The following is a 6,766-nucleotide window of genomic DNA, read 5'->3' as shown; positions in this document are numbered from 1 at the left end:
GCAGAACCAGAAATTAGAAAGTATCGCTATGGTAGCAAATTGACTTCTATCTCTTCCAGTGATTTGAAAGAGTTTAAAGATGAATTGTCGCAGTGTTTGCTTTACGCGAAAGCTTATGGTCAGCGTGATAAATTAGAAGGACGTTTTGTTTTGGATTTGGCTAAGCGACTCCCGTTTGACGCTAAGCAGCGTTATCTTGACTTTTTAGGTGATCAGTATGGTAGCACTGAGGAACCTACCTTTCAGAGTTTGTTTGATTTTGTAGTACGGGAGGAAACGCGCAAGTCGACTGATTTTAGCATTATGCTAATGGGCGATTCTGGTGAGTCGCAGCATTTTAAAAAGTTTGGCAAAGGAAAATTGCCTTCATGTCCGGTTAGGCAGACGTCGGTAAAACCCCATGATAATGTGATTTCAGGGAGTTCGCAGTACTCGACTGCTGTTGGCGCACCGCGCGGCGGTGTGGCCAGACGTAGTGACATACCGGCATGTTTTTGTTGTTCGTCACGTGGTCAAGTTGAATATCATTTTTTGTCTAATTGTAAAGAATTTTTGCGCTTGACACCTAAAGATCGGAGAGATGTCATTGTGAAAGCTGGCAAATGCTTGAATTGTTTGCGCCAGCATATGGTTAGAGACTGTAATCATGCAAATAACTGTCGTAAGTGTGGACCTACCAACGATAGGAAACACTATTTTCTTCTGCATGATTTTTATGTGACGTCACGTGATTCTCTGGATTTGGTCGGTAAAGATGAGGCTGGTGCCAGAGTTCCTGTGCGTAATGTTAAGCTTGGAAATGTTAAAGCAGCCTTTAACCGCGTTACTGCTGCTCGTGTTTTGAATCCAATGACTGGCAAATCGAAGTTGGTGTATTGTCAGCATGATCCTGGTTCGCAGTTGACCTTTGTTTCGAGTGACTTGGTGTGCGAACTTGGTCTTAAACCGTATGATAAAGCGTCGTTTAAAATAGATACTCTGGCTGGTCAGAAACCTACTTGTGCTGACCTTGTTAAACTCAACATCCAGTCGTTAGAGACTGATGAACTGTTTTGTGATATAACCTCGGTGGTTAACCCAGCTTGGGCTGACGATGCTAAAACTTTACCCCATAAACAAGATTTAAGTGGTTTCCGTCATTTTCATGACGTGAATATGTTTCATTTGAATGATTGTAGTACTGTAGATGTACTGATTGGCAACGACAACGCTTATTTGATGTGTGCAAAAGAAGAGCGTGTTGGTGACAATCGTAGTGAACCACATGCTTTGCTCACTCCTCTCGGTTGGTTGGCTTGTGGTGGTAAGTCACCCTTAGATGAAAACGTTGCTAATGTGAGCAGAGTGCAGACGTCTTCAGAGTTGGATGTCATCTCTGGCTTTCAGCATAAAATTGAGTCTCGTGATATGGAAATAGCAGACCTGAATAAAGTCATTCAGGATTTGACTTTGCAAAATGAAACCTGTGAATTGTCTCGCAATGACATTTTGGCTAGAGAACTTGTCGAACCGAATATTGAGTTGAAAGATGGTCGATTTGAGATACCTGTTCCGTTGAAGGAAGATATTGATTTACCTAACAATTTTGTGTTGGCGTCAGATAGAGCTGCTGCTTTAAGGAAGAAGGCTTTAAAACAATCTGAATTTCGAGGAACTTGTGTTAATGATTTAATGTCTTCTTGTCTTGACTTGTCTGACTTGTTAAACCCTCTGGCAGATGTCTTGGCTAGATTTCGGCTTGGCAGATTTGGTTTCGTGGCCGATATGACCAAGTACTTTTTTCACATTTTGGACTCTTCAATACGTAAGCCCAGTTTTATTGAACTGCTTAAGTACACAGGCAGTGCCGTTCGGATCGTGAACGAACGCCCTTTGGTACCTTTGAGTGACGACCCTAGGGATTTTACTGTCATCACCCCTGCCTCACTTTTGACCCCATACTTAGACCCATACTGTGCTGTTGGGCAACCACATGATCGTGACCAATTAAGAAGGGATTATCGGTTCAATTTGTCACTTTCTCAGCAGTTTTGGAATAAATGGATCGATTTTTACTTGCCAGGTCTTCAGGGCCGGAAAAAATGGCTAAAAATGGCCGAGAATTTGGAGCCTGGTCAACTTGTAGTGGTAGGTTCTCTCCAAGACATTGGTAAACGTGGGAAGTATCAACTTGGGAGGGTGCATGAGGTAGTTCCACAAATTAGGAAAGGGAAGCCTGTGGTTCGTAGAGCCAAAGTTGCCGTCTGCAACTATGATGAGAGTACGGGGAAAGTGAAAGTAGACTACGTGTTGAGGGATATTTCGTGCCTCGCCCCCGTAAAGAACACCTAAGTGTTAGGGTTTGAGCCTGGTTTTGTCTGCGGTGGCCGATACTTGTCTGAGCCCAGAACAGTCGGTTATTATCGCAACCATTGTATATAGCGTCATTTAGCGTGTACCTATGGTACCAATTTCATGTATCGTCGTGTTTATTCTTATTGCTGTTCATTCTTTGCATGCCCTTTGTATTTGCGTATTAACTTAAACGTGAGTGATTCAAACAATTTGTGTATCATGTGTTTTTATTCATTGGCTCACAATTGTCGTCATTTCTTTTTAGTTATGCCATGTCAGACTGTCATAACTAGGGGCCGCTATGTTCCCGACAATTTTCACCAAATCAAACGTCATATAAAAACCGTTCAAGTCTACTGAATATTACGTCATGGAAATTCCTAAAGCATGTGCCAAAATTGCACCATCGTTCATAAATCTGTTTGGACCTGTTTGGGCCTGTTTAAACATGAATGCATTGGTTCACTAGCTCGAACACCTGTTGAATGACTTCATAATTGTTTTTCATTATTGCGTCACAGTACTGCATACGTGAATTTGAGATATTGATATCTATTCTGGTCATTCGTAAAATGATTGTTTGAAAGTTGGCCGCACATTTAACTGTTGGCTTAGTGCTTGCTAGCTGGACAAAAGTTCCGTCTTTTATCCAATTAATCTGTATTGTAGTGACAGTTTTTTTAGAGGTGTAGGCGTTACACCTATTTTCGATAGCCTCGGGCTAATTTTACTGGAATACACTTTTGAATAGACGTTTCGAAAGTGTGTTTATTTTTGGGTCATTGCATGCAGACGAACGGATTTGGGAATCTTACGTTACAATTTTCCCACGAAGAGATTATGGTTTACCGCTGTGACCACCATGGTAACCACCTTTTACTCAGAGGCAGAATCAAATCTTGGGTTTATGAAAGGTTAAACAATGTAGGTTTGTACGTTAGTTATGACCTAGGTCTACTCATCATCATAGGCTACCTGCAAAATTGTTCAATGGATCTAATCAAAGTTAAGATTTTTGTTTAAGAAATTCGTAAAGTTTGTTGGCTTAGTCTAGTGAGAAATGTTGGCTATGGGCTGTGAATACAAATCGCTGACCGCAAATAACCTATCGCACGCAGTGTTTCGTTTTGTTTTTCATGCAGAGTAGCCTACAAATATTTCCTGAGAATCACGATAAGATTATATCACAATCAGGGGCGCCGGAACGGTTTTTGACTGGGGGGGGGCAGGATTATGAAAAAAGGGCACTTTTGGTGCTGAAAGGCCAATTTTTTTTAAAGTTTTAAGATGATATTAAGATATAGCAATAATGCTCATCCATCAGCCAATCATCGAGTAATGATACAGTATCCGGTAAGTTATAGCCCTACTAAGAAAAATGGCACAGGAGGGCATCATGCTATGTTATGATGATGTAGGCTAATTACCTATTGTGATACAGAATTTCGTGTCGTGAATATTATTTTGAGGCACAAATGAAAGTTTATGATTATAGGCTAAAAGCAAATAGCTGAACTTGTTATATCGTATTGCAAAATATGCAGTAGCTTACATGACCTTAAAAGAGCACCATTGCTCCCCCTGCCCCCCATCCACAGAAAAATTGAGGGCAGGGAGGGCATTGGCCCCTCCCTGCCCTCCGCTTCCGGCGCCCCTCATCACAATACTTGTTGTAGAGATTTAACCTACTTTTACTCTGGGCCAGAACAACGTAATTCAATGGTAATATAAACTTTTGCAATTATCTTACAGTTTTGTACTCTTATTGATGCAGCGTTTCGACCGTTCATGTCATATTGTTAATTTGCATTATAAAATAATTTTATGACGCAGCGAGTCGCAGCCTGGTGCAGCGAATCATCCGCTTCGCTGTGATTAAACACTTGGTTTGTGTGCTCACAGCCCAGTGTCTGCCACTCAACGGGGACCACGTGGTGCCAACGCCGCGCTAGTAATTGAACCAGCGTCGTCATTGGCCCGCACAAAAACCAACATCTAACCACTGACAAAATAGATTTGGACTACACTGATCTACAATTTTACGATAGGTCAAGTTTGTAGAAGAGAAAGTTTGATTGCTTTTGCAGAAACGTGATAAAGTGCTATAAACTTGAGATGTTTGAAGCAAATCGGGCAAAGGCTTTATTTCGTTTTAGTACTTAAGCTGAAAAGAAAATCAATGCAAAGAAATTATGTCAAAAAATTGAAGCAAAATTTTGAAATACATCGTATTTTGCATGAAACGTTTCCACGCGAAACTGTAGTTCAATAGTATATATATTGACCAAACACCTTGTGTGCAAGCTGTCGTGTGTTTCTGAGCACGGCGCTCTGTCCCTCAAGCTTTCTACTCTGTTAATTATTGCCTTGTTTTCTACACGCCTTGATTCTACGTTTTCTTCATTCGTTCATTCATTCAGTTCTGTTGTTCCAGCATTATGTACGTTCAGAAGCAGTTATTTATGTATCCTTTTATTTGCAGATGTAGTTGCTTTCTATTTTATTAAAGCCTTTGCAAGGTTGTTGTACAAGTGAATTAAGTTTACTTCACAAGCTCGTTCAATTTGTAATTTATGACTCTTTCTGCATACAGCAATCTAACCTCTAGCGTGATTTATTTAGTTGTAACATTCTCCTGCATTTCATTTTTTTCTTTCAAGCGCACAACAAAACCAACTTGCAACGATTTCAAAGTAAAAAACAAAGACTTTTTCTTTGAAATGAAACGAACTTTTGTGAAGTAGTCAAAAAATAAAAATTTCGATAGCCTACCAGCTAGACCTTTTTTACTTAAATTCCGTCACAGAAAATTTATTGACTATAGGCTGTTATCCAAACAAAAATTGATGTCTTTCTTAACCTCGATGTAGATAAAACGATTAGGTTTAATTTGCGCTGATGTGTGATGCAGAAAAATAGATAATACCTCACGTAAGAAAGCCATCATGGCAATAAAATGATAAAAAGTTCAGATGTGTCTTTGAATGGTTGCGGTTGGCCCCAAACTAACGAAGATAAAGATTTTAGCAATGCAGAAACGTAGAACTTTTTTCTTTTAAATTAGTGAAGTCGGCACGTAGCAACACAACAAACCCTTACTCCAGGAATAATTTTGATCTCATTGACTTCAGCTGACTACTAAAAGACGAAAAATCATCTAACTCTGATGTTATCGAAAGACGGTACTGATGTCATATATGCGTTTGTAAATACTTGGTTACTCACAATGTTAACACCAACTTTATTAATGACGTATTCTTGGATTGTCACTGCTATTTCTTGTTTGGCATTGAAGCTTTCAAAACAAACCAGCTTCAAGTGCATGAATTGCTCAACTTCAGTGACTGGTGACCCTGATGTCTCTTTTCTCCATATAAATACACACACCCCACATCCCACACCCCTGGTAATCCAAAAAATTTTCAAACTAACCATATGAAACTTTTTTTAAATAAAAAAATGCTGCAACGTCACAATGATTGGAGGGCACGTGCTCTCCCGCGCTCATTAGACGCTATGTACAACTAACTCATTCTACGTCGCTTCCCACCTAATCTTATTTACAACAATTTGATCGATCACTGGGTTCCATTGATTTAAAAAGAACCCACAAATGATATCTCGAATTTAATAATTTTATTAAACAAAAAAATTTTGGACGCACCACAAAACAAGCAACGATATTTATAATAAATTGTCACGATTTCTTTCTATCTCTTACCAGAAAAAAGACTTGGAAAGGTTCAATGACGTAGTTTAATGGGTTATAACCGAAAAGCAGTCAATTAAATGTCGAATAGTTCTACTAGTGAAATGATATATATGAAAACGCTTGAAGGACTCCAACGAATGGTTCACCACTTCCAGCAATTAATCAAAGTAACAGTAAACAGCAATAGATTCCAACGCTTGCGGCTTTTGATCGAGTTTAACGTGATCCACTCACAGCTTCTCATACGATTCTAATTTCAATCAGAAATTATATTAGCATCAACTTTGCTTTACTCGTATTCAATACTTCAACTCTCGATCAACAATAATCTTTGCGCCTATTAACTGCTACTACTACAACAATGATCTCTCATCACCAACTCATAATAATAAACTCATCATAAATAATTAATCATTACGCAAATTACACCACTATTTATAGAAGGTTTTTCGGCATAGTAACTTCGAGAAGGTTACGTAATATTATATCATAGGACTCATGGTTCTGTCAAGTTGCATTAAATCGTAAACAAGCCGAAGTTTCTAGATTGTCACGCAGGAAAACGATTCTAAAAAATACATTGCATAATAATGATTTCGCAATCAGAGATCCATTGGTAAACATCCTTGTGACATCCTGACAAACGATATTTGGTGATTGAGAAAACAACAGAATGTTCGAGGTTCGCATCTTACAGAATGGTCTAGAATTATGTTACAT

The sequence above is a fragment of the Aplidium turbinatum genome, chromosome 2 (genome assembly GCF_918807975.1).
Source record: "Aplidium turbinatum chromosome 2, kaAplTurb1.1, whole genome shotgun sequence".
In the NCBI taxonomy this organism is placed as follows: domain Eukaryota; kingdom Metazoa; phylum Chordata; class Ascidiacea; order Aplousobranchia; family Polyclinidae; genus Aplidium; species Aplidium turbinatum.
The sequence above is the reverse complement of the archived record's forward strand: the minus strand, read 5'-3'. Positions refer to the sequence as shown.